Consider the following 15,162-nt stretch of genomic DNA (forward strand, 5'->3'; position numbering starts at 1 on the left):
CGTCTGTCTTCTTCTTAAAGATCCATTTATTTTCTATGGCTCTGCCGCTCAATGGGCAAGTCAGTCAAAGTCCATACTTCGTTTTCATACATGGATCCTATCTCGGATTTCATGGCTTCTAGCCATTTGTCGGAATCCGGGCCCGCCATCGCTTCTTCATAGTTCGAAGGTTCACCGTTGTCTAACAACATGATTTCCAAGACAGGGTTGCCGTACGACTCTGGTGCGGAACGTGTCCTTGTGGACCTTCGAATTTCAGAATGAGCTTGATCAGAAGTATCTTGATCATCATAATTAACTTCCTCTCTAGTCGGTGCAGGCACCTCAGGAACATTTTCTTGAGTTGTGCCTTTTTCCGGTTCAAGAGGTAATACTTCATCAAGTTCTACTTTCCTCCCACTTACTTCTTTCGAGAGAAACTCCTTCTCTAGAAAGAATCCATTCTTGGCAACAAAGATCTTGCCTTCGGATCTGAGGTAGAAGGTATACCCAATAGTTCTTTAGGGTATCCTATGAAGACGCATTTTTCCGACTTGGGTTCGAGCTTTTCAGGTTGAAGTTTCTTGACATAAGCATCGCATCCCCAAACTTTTAGAAACGACAGCTCAGGTTTCTTCCCAAACCATAATTCATACGGTGTCGTCTCAACGGATTTCGACGGAGCCCTATTTAAAGTGAATGCGGCAGTCTCTAAAGCATAACCCCAAAAAGATAGCGGTAAATCGGTAAGAGACATCATAGATCGCGCCATATCTAATAGAGTGCGACTGAGACGTTCGGACACACCATTACGCTGAGGTGTTCCAGGCGGCGTGAGCTGTGAAACTATTCCACATTTTCTTAAGTGTGTGCCAAACTCGTGACTCAAGTATTCTCCTCCACGATCTGATCGTAGGAACTTGATTTTTTTGTCACGTTGATTCTCAACCTCACTCTGAAATTCCTTGAACTTTTCAAAGGTCTCAGACTTGTGTTTCATTAAGTAGACATACCCATATCTACTTAAGTCATCAGTGAGGGTGAGAACATAACGATAGCCACCGCGAGCCTCAACACTCATTGGACCGCACACATCAGTATGTATGATTTCCAATAAGTTGGTTGCTCGCTCCATTGTTCCTGAGAACGGAGTCTTGGTCATTTTACCCATGAGGCATGGTTCACACGTGTCAAATGATTCGTAATCAAGAGACTCTAGAAGTCCATCAGCATGGAGCTTCTTCATGCGTTTGACACCTATGTGACCAAGGCGGCAGTGCCACAAGTATGTGGGACTATCATTATCAACCTTACATCTTTTGGTACTCACACTATGAATATGTGTAGCATTACGCTCGAGATTCATTAAGAATAAACCATTTACCATCAGAGCATGACCATAAAACATATCTCTCATATAAATAGAACAACCATTATTCTCGGATTTAAATGAGTAGCCATCTCGAATTAAACGAGATCCTGATACAATGTTCATGCTCAAACTTGGCACTAAATAACAATTATTGAGGTTTAAAACTAATCCCGTAGGTAAATGAAGAGGCAGCGTGCCGACGGCGATCACATCGACCTTGGAACCATTCCCGACGCGCATCGTCACCTCGTCCTTCGCCAGTCTCCGCTTATTCCGCAGCTCCTGCTTTGAGTTACAAATGTGAGCAACTGCACCGGTATCAAATACCCAGGAGCTACTACGAGTACTGGTAAGGTACACATCAATTACACGTATATTACATATACCTTTCATTTTGCCGGCCTTCTTGTCCGCTAAGTATTTAGGGCAGTTCCGCTTCCAGTGACCACTTTCCTTGCAATAAAAGCACGGAGTCTCGGGCTTGGGTCCATTCTTTGGCTTCTTCCCGGCAGCTTGCTTGCCGGGCACGACAACTCCCTTGCCGTCTTCCTTGAAGGTTTTCTTACCCTTGCCTTTCTTGAATTTAGTAGTTTTATTCACCATCAACACTTGATGTTCCTTTTTGACTTCTACCTCTGCTGATTTCAGCATTGCAAATACTTCAGGAATGGTCTTTTCCATCCCTTGCATATTGAAGTTCATCACAAAGCTCTTGTAGCTCGGTGGAAGCGACTGGAGGATTCTGTCAATGACCGCGTCATCCGGGAGATTAACTCCCAGCTGAGTCAAGCGGTTATGTAACCCAGACATTGTGAGTATGTGCTCACTGACAGAACTATTTTCCTCCATCTTACAGCTGAAGAATTTGTCGGAGACTTCATATCTCTCGACCCGGGCATGAGCTTGGAAAACCATTTTCAGCTCTTCGAACATCTCATATGCTCCGTGTCTCTCAAAACGCTTTTGGAGCCCTGGCTCTAAGCTGTAAAGCATGCCGCACTGAACGAGGGAGTAGTCATCGGTACGTGCCTGCCAAGCGTTCATAAAGTCTTGTTCTGCAGGGAGAACAGGTGCATCACCTAGCGGTGCTTGTAGGACATAATCTTTCTTGGCAGCTATGAGGATGATCCTCAGGTTCCGGACCCAGTCCGTGTAGTTGCTGCCATCATCTTTCAGCTTGGCTTTCTCTAGGAACGCATTGAAGTTGAGGACTACGTTGGCCATTTGATCTACAAGACATATTGTAAAGATTTTAGACTAAGTTCATGAAAATTAAGTTCATCTAATCAAATTATTCAATGAACTCCCACTTAGATAGACATCCCTCCAGTCATCTAAGTATAACATGATCCGAGTTAACTAGGCCGTGTCCGATCATCACGTGAGACGGACTAGTCAACATCGGTGAACATCTTCATGTTGATCATATCTTCTATACGACTCATGCTCGACCTTTCGGTCTTCTGTGTTCCGAGGCCATGTCTATACATGCTAGGCTCGTCAAGTCAACCTAAGTGTTTTGCATGTGTAAATCTGTCTTACACCCGTTGTATGTGAACGTTAGAATCTATCACACCCGATCATCACGTGGTGCTTCGAAACAACGAACTATCGCAACGGTGCACAGTTAGGGGGAACACTTTCTTGAAATTATTATGAGGGATCATCTTATTTACTACCGTTGTTCTAAGCAAACAAGATGAAAAACATGATAAACATCACATGCAATCAAATAATAATAGTGACATGATATGGCCAATATCACATAGCTCCTTTGATCTCCATCTTGGGGCTCCATGATCATCTTGTCACCGGCATGACACCATGATCTCCATCATCATGATCTCCATCATTGTGTCTCCATGAAGTTGCTCGCCAACTATTACTTCTACTACCATGGCTAACGCATTTAGCAATAAAGTAAAGTAATTTACATGGCGTTTCTCAATGACACGCAGGTCATACAAAAAATAAAGACAACTCCTATGGCTCCTGCTGGTTGTCATACTCATCGACATGCAAGTCGTGATTCCTATTACAATAGCATGAACATATCATACATTACATATAGATCATTCATCATTCATCACAACTTTGGCCATATCATATCACAAAGCACTTGCTGCAAAAACAAGTTAGACGTCCTCTAATTGTTGTTGCAAGTTTTTACGTGGCTGAAATAGGGTTCTAGCAAGAACGTTTTCTTACCTACGTGAAAGCCACAACGTGATTTGTCAACTTCTATTTACCCTTCATAAGGACCCTTTTCATCGAATCCGCTCCAACTAAAGTGGGAGAGACAGACACCCGCCAGCCACCTTTATGCAACTTGTGCATGTTAGTCAGTGGAACCGGTCTCACGTAAGCGTACGTGTCAGGTTGGTCCGGGCCGCTTCATCCCACAATACCGTTGAAGCAAGATAAGACTAGTAGCGGCAAGAAAGTTGACAACATCAACGCCCACAACAAATTGTGTTCTACTCGTGCAAGAGAACTACGCATAAACCTGGCTCTGATACCACTGTTGGGGAACGTTGCAGAAAACAAAATTTTCCTACGGTTTCACCAAGATCCATCTAGGAGTTCATCTAGCAACGAGTGATTAGATGCATCTACGTAGCTTGTAGATCGCGAGCGGAAGCGTTCAAAGAACGGGGATGAGGGAGTCGTACTCGACGTGATTCAAATCAGCGAAGATCCTAGCACCGAACGGACGGCACCTCCGCGTTCAACACACGTACGGAACAGCCACGTCTACTCCTTCTTGATCCAGCAAGGGGGGAAGGAGAGGTTGAGGAAGATGGCTCCAGCAGCAGCACGACGGCGTGGTGGTGATGGAGCTGCAGTACTCCGGCAGGGCTTCGCCAAGCACTATGGAGGAGGAAGAGGTGTTGGAGAGGGAGAGGGAGGCACCAAAGGAAAAGGTAAGAAGTCCTCCATCTCCCCCACTATATATAGGAGGGCCAAGGGGGGGGGGGCGCCGGCCCTAGGAGATCTAATCTCCTAGGGGGGTGCGGCCAAGGGGAGGAATCCCTCCTCCCCAAGGCACCTAGGAGGTGCCTTCCCCTCCTAGGACTCTTCCCTCCTTGAAACCCTAGGCGCATGGGCCTCTTGGGGCTGGTGCCCTTGGCCCATGTAGGCCAAGGCGCACCCCCTACAGCCCATGTGGCCCCCAGGACAGGTGGCCCCACCCGGTGGACCCCCGGGACACTTCCGGTGGTCCCGGTACAATACCGGTGACCCCGAAACTTGTCCCGATGCCCAAAATAGCACTTCCTATATATAATTCTTTACCTCCGGACCATTCCGGAACTCCTCGTGACGTCCGGGATCTCATCCGGGACTCCGAACAACATTCGGGTTACTGCATATACATATCCATACAACCCTAGCGTCACCGAACCTTAAGTGTGTAGACCCTACGGGTTTGGGAGACATGTAGACATGACCGAGACGACTCTCCGGTCAATAACCAACAGCGGGATCTGGATACCCATGTTGGCTCCCACATGCTCCTCGATGATCTCATCGGATGAACCACGATGTCGAGGATTCAAGCAACCCCGTATACAATTCCCTTTGTCAATCGGTATGTTACTTGCCCGAGATTCGATCGTCGGTATCCCAATACCTCGTTCAATCTCGTTACCGGCAAGTCACTTTACTCGTACCGTAATGCATGATCCCGTGACCAGACACTTGGTCACTTTGAGCTCATTATGATGATGCATTATCGAGTGGGCCCAGTGATACCTCTCCGTCATACGGAGTGACAAATCCCAGTCTTGATCCGTGTCAACCCAACAGACACTTTCAGAGATACCCGTAGTATACCTTTATAGTCACCCAGGTACGTTGTGACGTTTGGCACACCCAAAGCACTCCTACGGTATTCGGGAGTTACACGATCTCATGGTCTAAGGAAAGGATACTTGACATTGAAAAACTCTAGCAAACGAACTATACGATCTTGTGCTATGTTTAGGATTGGGTCTTGTCCATCACATCATTCTCCTAATGATGTGATCCCGTTATCAATGACATCCAATGTCCATAGTCAGGAAACCATGACTATCTGTTGATCAACGAGCTAGTCAACTAGAGGCTTACTAGGGACATGTTGGTGTCTATTATTCACACATGTATTACGATTTCCGGATAACACAATTATAGCATGAATAAAGACAATTATCATGAACAAGGAAATATAATAATAATGCTTTTATTATTGCCTCTAGGGCATATTTCCAACACAAGGCCGCCACGAGGGATTCTCTACTGCCGCCGACAATGGGCAAGGCGGCCCTCCGCACCACGCAACAGGAGCGGAGCGGATCCTCTGCGAGCTGTAGGTAGGCATTGAATAGGTCCGTTGCCACCCTCCAGCACCCTTCCACTGCTGGAGGGACGACGATGATGACGACGGCACGGACGGCAACGGCGGTGTGCTGGGACACGGCGGCCACGCGTACGAGATGGTCGTTCGGTATAGGGTTTAGTTTTTTTAGAGTTTTTAGTTAAATGGTTGAAATATCGTCCGTTTTATGTAAATTATATCAAATTTTTTAATGAAATATGCCATGTTTGCATGAATTTTTCCGTTTAGTTGAAACAGTGGTTGAAATGTGTGCGGGAAACATTGGCTTTTTGGCTCTCGCATCCGTGTCCGTTTATTGGCCCCTCTTTCCGTGGACGGATGCAGAAGCAAATTTGCGGGTCCGCGTTGGAGATGCCCTTACATTCTGGGTAAATGATAGTTGAGTATAAAATTACATAGAAATCCTCATGTCTATTCAGCATTTACTATTTATGTCCGTGGGCTTATATAAATTACAGACCTGAAAAGGGCACCTACAACAGTGAACCATGAAGAATCGTGAAAAAGGTCAAGGTTTCGGAGGGAGTTTCACAACAGATATGTGGTCGAATGGTGTACTTTAACTAGCATTATACACGAAGATACCCTGAAAGTAACATGCACCACGCGCACATTAACGATGAAATGGATGGTAGACATTATTTAGGCATCCTTTGTCGTTGTCGAGGCACACGATCGAACGAGGAGAATCAGAGAGCGAGAGGGAGGATGAACGCGAGAGCGAGAGAGTCTGTTTGTGCCACCACTAACTGCGCAGTCTTTTCAGTTCTGTTCTCATTCCTTTTGATGCTACAAAGAAGCTAACTACCTCCCGGTCGCGCTGCCATGATCCGCAACTGCCGCTCTGTCCAGCTACTGCGTCTCATAGCTCAAGCCAATGACCGGGAGAGAAAAAAGGAAAGGAGTGGCGCGCGCTAAGTGCGGCCCTCCACTACATGCGTGCGTGCGCAGGTCACACCCCGACCATGCACACGCCTTATTCAGAAACAGAAATGCAAGACTACTTCTACGCTGAATGAGATTAGCCTAGGCACAACATTTCACCCCCTTAATCTCATTGCGCCATGCCCACCACGCCAAGTCTCTGCCTCATCTCGATGAAGTGAACCCGTCCGAGTGCCTTGGTCAGTGCGTCGGCCAGTTGGTCCTGCGTGCCCACATGATCAATCTCCACTTGCCCCTTGTCCATACAATCTCTGACAAAATGGAACTTCACGTCAATGTGTTTACTGCGATCATGATGTACTGGATTTTTGCTTAAAGCTATGGCAGATTTGTTGTCCACTTGGAGCCTGAACCTCGCAGGAGCAGCTCCGGTTATATCTCCCAACAGCCTGCTCAACCATAGCCCTTGACAGGTTGCTGCTGCGATGGCCACGTACTCCGCCTCACATGAAGAAAGGGCAACTATCTTCTGCTTCTGGGAGCTCCAGGTGATCAGGTTCTTGCCCAGATAGAAGACATGCCCGGAAGTGCTCTCACGATCGCCGACATCACCGGCGTGATCGCTATCACTGAACCCGAGCAGTTTGGCCACACCCTGACCTCTCCTGTAGCTGCATCCATAGTGCTTGGTGCCCTTCACATACCTCAATATCTGCTTGACTGCAGCCCAGTGATGTGTGCTAGGCTTCTCCATGAACCGGCTGACGATCCCGACAGAATGTGCTATGTCAGGCCGGGTGTTCACCAGATAGCGTAGGCTTCCAATCACCCTGCGATACAGAGTGGCGTCGAAGGGCTCACCGTCGTCCTCTTTCTTCAGCTTGAGGCGACACTCCATGGGCGTGTGGCAGCTGTTGCAGCCCGCCATATTTGCAATCTCCAATATCTTCTCAGCATAGCTTTTCTGACAGAGTGTGATGCCGCTGCTGTTCTGCTCCACTTCTATGCCCAGGTAGTAGCTCAGCTTGCCCAGATCACTCATCTTGAAAAGTTGCTGCATCTGCTCCTTGAACGAGGATATGTCTGCTGCATCAGTGCCAGTGATAATCAGATCATCCACATAGACCCCCACCAGCAGGTACGAGTGATCATTGCCGCGTCTGTAGACTGCATGTTCCAAGGGACTGCGTATGAACCCAAGAGCTGCCAGAGATTCATCTAGTTTTGCATACCAGGCGCGTGGAGCTTGGTGCAGTCCGTATAGTGCTTTGTGAAGGCGTAGCACACTCTCCTCCTTGCCGGCGACCTCGTACCCTGGCGGCTGAGCAACATAAACCTCTTCAGTGAGATCGCCACTTAGAAAAGCTGATTTCACGTCCATGTGGTGAACTTCCCAGCCGGAGTGTGCAGCCTGGGCCAGAAGAAGTCGTACTGTCTCCATGCGAGCTACGGGAGCGAAAAACCTCCTCAAAATCCACCCCCTGGCGCTGTACGTACCCCTTTGCTACGAGGCGAGCCTTGTGCTTGACGACGTTTCCTGCGGGATCACGCTTAACACGATAAACCCACTTCAGTCCAATAGCCTTGTGTCCAGCAGGCAGCTGAGCAAGCTCCCAAGTCTTGTTGTCGATGATGGACTGTATCTCGACGTCCATGGCGCCCTTCCACGCCTTGCTAGCGAGCGCTTCGCCAACATCGCGCGGCTCCTCAGCGCTGAACAGGCAGCGCACAAGTAGGCAGCGCTCAAACTGCTCGCGCACTGCCTGGTCTTCTGTTTCCTCCAGCACGCTCGTGAAACTCCGATAGCGCACTGGCTGCCCCATAGGCACGTCGTGCCTGGAGTCATGGGATGGAGGTGTGCTCTCGCCACCTGACGAGTCCGTGGGCGTCGATGGCCCGGACTGCAACGAGTCCGGCGTGCTCACCACTGGCGTGGCGACAGCAGTCGATCGCGGCGTCCCCAAGGTTGGTGTAGAGGGTGTCGCCGCTGGACGTGGCGTGACCGGCGGGGTGGATGACCCGCTGTCCACCTCCTGGACACCGTTCTCCGTGGTGTAGACCACAGTGAAGGTGGCTGGCGCGGTGGTGACCGCGCTCGTGCCCTGATTGTTCCATGTCCATGGTCTGTTCTCCTCGAAAACAACATCACGTGTTACCTGGACCTTCTTGGTTGCTGGGTCATATGCTCGGTACGCCTTGGAGCCCTCCTCATAGCCGACAAACACCATAGGTGTCGATCGATCACTGAGCTTGGTGATGCCGGTGCCGACGCGTTTCACGTGAACCGTGCACCCAAACGTGCGCAGGTGCTGCACATTGGGTTTACGGCCGTGCCACGCCTCATAGGGCGTGACACCCTCCAGGCTTCTGGTCGGCGCACGGTTTAGCAGATACACTGCCGTTCTCACCGCCTCTGCCCAAAAGAACGCCGGCATCCCCATGCTCTTCATCATGCACCGGGCCATCTCCACCACCGTCTGGTTCCGACGTTCGACGACGCCGTTTTGCTGTGGCGTGTATGGCGCGGTGGTGAAATGCCTGATGCCGCTCTGCTCGCAGTACTCCCTGAACTCGATGGAGTTGAATTCGCCGCCGCGGTCTGACCTGAACGCGCGCAGCTTGCAGTTGCCGTCAGCCTCGGCCATCACTTTGATTTTCTTGAAGCGTGAGTACGCCTCGTCCTTGGACCTTAGGAGTTCTAACCACATATAGCGACTGTAATCATCTACCACAAGCAAGAAATACTTGTTACCTCCCGGAGTCGTTGGAGTGATCGGCCCGCACAAATCCGTGTGCACAAGCTCTAGGCTGCGCTCGGCTCGGTACGCCGTGGCCTGTGGGAACGGTGCTCGATGTTGCTTTCCCAGAGCGCAGCCGTCACAGTATTCCGCCACGCGATCGATCACTGGCATGCCACGCACGAGCTGCTTCGTGGACATGGTCCGGAGCGCACGGAAATGAAGATGCCCCATGCGAGCATGCCATCTCCATGTTGCATCGTCCCCCTGCGCCATCAGACACGCCGGCACATCAATGGTGAGTACTCCGGTGTACAGGCGATTTCCAGAGCGCTTGATGCGCGCCAGCACGCGCCGCGCCGGGTCCAGGACGGCCATGACGCCGTCAGCAATGTTGATGATGCAGCCGGCCTCGTCCAGTTGTCCCACAGAGACAATGTTCGTCCGCAGGCTGGGGATGAAGAAGACGCCGGTGAGCGCGCGCTGCTCGCCGCCCTGACAGCGAAACACCACACTGCCTCGCCCGCGGATGGCCACGACCGAGCCGTCGCCGAACCTCACTGAGCCGTGCACCGTCTCGTCAAGTGAAGAGAAAACGTGCCGATCGCCCGTCATATGGCTGCTGGCCCCGGTGTCGAAGAACCACACCCCTTCCGGCGAGGGGACGGGCATGACCTTCTCTTCGTTGAGGTACACGTGCTGGGGCGCCGCGAGCTGTGTGGTGTCCACAGTTGTGACCACAGCCATGTATAGGCCCTGATCGTGCTCTGCGTTGACTTGGGAAAGGTTCGCCTGTTCCTGCTTGCCTTTCTGCTCCTCATCCTTGATTCTGGAGTAACACTCCTTCTTCCAGTGGCCCGGCTTGTTGCAATAGTGGCACTTGCCTTTCTTCTTTCCGCCGGAGCCGCCGGATCCGCTTGCACCTGCGCTCGGTGGCGTCGCCTTGCCACCACCCTGGAATTTGGTCTTCCCAGGCGACTTGCCTTTGTTGTTGTTGCCGCCTGATGACCGGCCGCCAGAGCCGAGCTGCCGCTCGCGCGCGTCCCACTCTGCAGAGGTGTACATGAGGCGCGCGCCAGACTGCGCCGTGTCGTCCAGATCATAGTGATCTTCGCACGCTGACAAACGCCCAGTGAGCTCTTCGATCGTCATGGTCTTGAGGTCGATGAGAGACTCTATCGCCATAGCCATCTGCCGGTACTTGCGTGGCACGACGCGAAGGAACTTCTGGACGGCCTTGTGCTCCGTCACCGGATCGCCGTACAGATCGAGATCGGCGACGAGGCCGGAGAGCCGCAGCGCGAAATCTTCAACGGACTCGCCCACTTGCGCCTTTGCCTCGCGCGCGCGCTCACTGCCCATGCGGAGAGTTTTGATCGTCTCCCAGGCCTTCTTGGCCGAGTCCTTCGCGGCCAGGACACGGATCATCTCCGGCGGCACGCCGGTGAGAATGATCTGCAGTGCGCGCCGGTCGTCATGCTCATCGGCGCCGTCGTTAATCACCGCAGACCAGACGCGGGCCACCTGAAACTTGACCTGCATGACGAGGGACCACTCCATGTAGTTGGTGCGGGTGAGAACCATGGATGATGTAGAGGTCTCACTCTTCCGCACTACTCGCTCGATGACGCGCAGCTCGTCACTCCCGCCGCCCGTCAGGCGCGCCACTGGCGCCGTGGTCAGTGGCGTCTTCGGCGGCGATTTCGTCCCACCCTTGCTCTGCCCTTTCTCAGAATCGGTGTCTGACATGGTACGCCGCGGATCGGACACCGCCGGCCACCGGAGAGTGGATCGAACACCACGTAGCTCTGATGCCAATTGTCGTTGTCGAGGCACACGATCGAACGAGGAGAATCAGAGAGCGAGAGGGAGGATGAACGCGAGAGCGAGAGAGTCTGTTTGTGCCGCCACTAACTGCGCAGCCTTTTCAGTTCTGTTCTCATTCCTTTTGATGCTACAAAGAAGCTAACTACCTCCCGGTCGCGCTGCCATGATCCGCAACTGCCGCTCTGTCCAGCTACTGCGTCTCATAGCTCAAGCCAACGACCGGGAGAGAAAAAAGGAAAGGAGTGGCGCGCGCTAAGTGCGGCCCTCCACTACATGTGTGCGTGCGCAGGTCACACCCCGACCATGCACACGCCTTATTCAGAAACAGAAATGCAAGACTACTTCTACGCTGAATGAGATTAGCCTAGGCACAACATCCTTAAGATCAGCCAATCTTCCCAGTGTCAGTCTGCCGGGCTGTGAGCATCATGGCATGCTACACGGTAGAGCAATATAGAAGTTAACTACATGAGGTGCTTGCGTCACACGGCACAACTCTTCCTGGTTGATGATGGTCGAAGTGAGCACGTCAGAAGCATGTTGGTGATGCAACAACCTCATAATAGAGGCAAAGATGGCATTGGATAGAAGTCGAGCAGGAAGTTGCTCCGGCCTATAACTTGGATTTGTTTTTTTGAAAGGAGATTTGGATTTTTTTTTTCTGATGTGAAGAGAACTGGAACTGGGTCTTTGGCAGAACGTCAAATTCAAACGTAATTCAGTCAACTCAGTAGTTGATCCAAACTCTGTCCTAGCAGCATAGTAGCCTTTGGCCCTTTCCTAATACCTCCCAGTCAGGTGTCTTACTTGTGCCTTTCTCTCGATGTTTGTGAAAGTATCTATCTATATACCCTCTCTATGCTGGCTAATGTCCGTCGGGATTCCCTCGCGCATTATTATACCACAACAAAGAATGAAGTTCCATTGTGCACTAGCAGTGCATATATAGTATGTTAGTACTGATATTTCTCCCAGCGGCGTATCTTGCTCTCCTTCCTCACGGTTTCTAAGGTCACAAGGAGTACCCTTTCGTGAAACCTGCCTATCAGAGAGTTCAAGTCTCAGCGACTTTACCTAGATGTTCGCATTTTGCTCGATTTATTCCAGGATTTAACAGTGCTATTCTTTCAGTGGTAGGCGACGTAAGCACCCATGATGACTTTGTCACTCGCACGATCTGCCAGTCTAGTACAGTCTCTCAGAGATGCTCAACTATCTTTCTGAAACCTGGTGGTTATTATTTGCATGTAATTGATGTAGCTCAGACGAGACAATAGTATAAAGAATTCCCCTGAAAATGGATGGATAGACTAGAATATATCTCAACGACGACTATAACCGAATACGAATAATAGAGCATCAAGACCTGAACCGGCTAGTAAACGGAAGAATATGGCATTAGTAATATAAGGCCTGGATGCATGACTATCTTTTCGTTGTTGCCACTTTAGGCTATCTAGCGCATCACTATCGGTTCATGGCAGCTCAATCGTTGATCTGGCATAGTGGCATGGCACTTGTTGAGCTGCTATTGCTTAGTTCGGCCGTGATCAGCAAATTAATCAAAGGCTATCCATCCGCGAAGGGCAAAACACCACAACTTGTGGTTACTTGTATCCACCCGTGCTCTCAAGCCCCCAAACTTAGTACGGTAATTTATTTATTTCTAGATTTATTCTAGGATATTAAACTCCACTTGCAGTGATAGACCACGCACCCATTGTCAACGAGATGTCTGCAGTTACTTCACCGCCCCATAATAAACCATCATTGCTAGGTCCAAACCATGCGTCATTGCTGGCAGTGGACAAGCACGGTTATCACCGGTTCTGCGCTAAATCAGCAGTGATAATGGTAGTACTTTACTTACGGACTAAATCTCTAGAAATCTAGAAAAACAATATTGCTACAATTAAAACTGAGAGCGAGGTATCTTGCTTACAGTAGGAGTTTCATGTCCAATCGAAAAAAACTACAGTGATTTTTGGTGAAGAGTGCCCGCAACAATGGAGAGAAGGGATAGAAAAAAAAAAAGACTCGGGTTGGAGGAAGGGGAAACATATGTGGAGAGAGTAACATATTGTGTAGACCCATTACCGCTAGTTTAACCTAGAAAAACGACGGTGAGGAAACAGCAGTTCTAGTCAAAAACCTGCAGTATTAAGCACCACGTCACTGCAGGTTCGTGTCTAACTTAGACCTGCACTGATTATATGGCTATCACTTCTAGTAGTTCTTAAGGGCTCAATCATTTGAGGGGGCTAGGCTTTAGGCTGGTTGTAGTGAGAGTATCATAAGTAGTATCATGCATGCCAACTAGACGTTTTGGATGATGTGACACATAATTAAATAAGGAAAGAGAGCATGTACCGCTAGTTTGTGCCATGCATGACAATTAATAAGACAATCTAAGATACTAACTTATGATATTATGCATTACGGAGGTAGTTTCACACACTAGTATCATATGCATGATACTAGTATATGAGACTCCCCATTACAACCAGCCTTAGAATCGGCAGAACTCGCGGACCACACCTAAATTGCTTAAACTGTAGCAGTGCTTCCTCAATCTCAGGATCTATGACCCTGGTCTTCCGGTATCTAGTTGTGCATGCTCTTAGACTAGTAATTTTCATATTGGATAGTAATTTGTACTCCCTCCGTTCCAAAATATAATGCTTCCTCTATTCCCATGCTTCAACTTTGACCATAAATTTAACCAACGAGACCGACTGCGGCGGGAGCAAAAGTTATAACAGTGAATTCGTATTAAAAAGATGTTTTCAATTATATAATTTTATCTCCCGCTGCAGTCGGTCTCGTTGGTTAAATTTATGGTCAAAGTTGGACCTCGGAAAGCGCGGACGCACTATATTTTGAAATGGAGGGAGTATATGTTACTATTACTAGTCTATATTACTATTTCTATAGTGGCGAGTAACATTTGTATGGTGTCATGTAATACTTTATTTATTAGATTGTAGAACCATCTTGTCTTGGTATATGTGATGTTACTTATAGTGTTAGAAACATGTTATGTTAGCACATGCCTCTCTTTTCTTATTCATTACTTATCACATCATCTATTTTGCCTAGATATGTGTGATGTTATGACTTCTCCAACACTAACCCTCAAACCTCTTGCAACCGTCCGGACCACGCTGTCCGGACCGTGGAAGACAACCAACGCGGTCCTGTATCGGTCCACGACAAGGTTTGGACGTGTTTTCTCCCGCAAAATGGAGACAAACCGGGGGGGGGGGGGGGGGGGGGGCTTGCAGGAGTGTGGATCGATCCCACGCCCGCTTTTGACTACTCTGGCCCACCAAAATACCTCCTCCCTCCCCTCCTGCAGTTCCTTCCGTTCCACGCATCGCCTACCGTGCCGCGTTCATGCCGTTCTAGAGCAAGCGGAGGCCAGCATTGATGTCGCGATGTGACCGGAGGGAGGCTGGCGCTGACCAATGCGACCTCTCGGGAGCCGCCGCTTCAATGCGGACGCAGGTTCTCGAGGAACAACTTTGGCCGCTACGCAACATTGTAGCGGCTAACAGGCCCTTCGCATGGCCTGGCCGCGACTTTATAAGCCACGCTCCGGCGATGGGCAAGTCCACATCACATCCTTGTCCTCCTCCCCCTTCCCTCCCATCTCCCTCCACATCTCTAGTGATGGGTAAAAGTCTTGGGCATCGGTGCTGGCAGGCGGTTCCAGAGAGGGATCGTGGCGACGGCGCGCTCGAACTTCGGAGCCATCGTCCTCACTGGTGGGTGGCTCCTCGACGAAGGTGGAGATCGTCATCATCTCCGGCAACGAGGAGGACCAGCTGTTGCCGCTGCAACAGTCCGCGTCGGTGCTGCCGGGCCAGGTCTACGCCGCCACCGATGCAGAGTTCGAGGAGCAGATGGAGCAGATGGTTCGTCGCTCTGTCGTCCACGTCAACGGCCCAGATCCGCCATCGGGGCACTCCTCCCCGTGAAGC

Source organism: Triticum aestivum, chromosome 7A, assembly GCF_018294505.1.
Source record: "Triticum aestivum cultivar Chinese Spring chromosome 7A, IWGSC CS RefSeq v2.1, whole genome shotgun sequence".
Taxonomy (NCBI): domain Eukaryota; kingdom Viridiplantae; phylum Streptophyta; class Magnoliopsida; order Poales; family Poaceae; genus Triticum; species Triticum aestivum.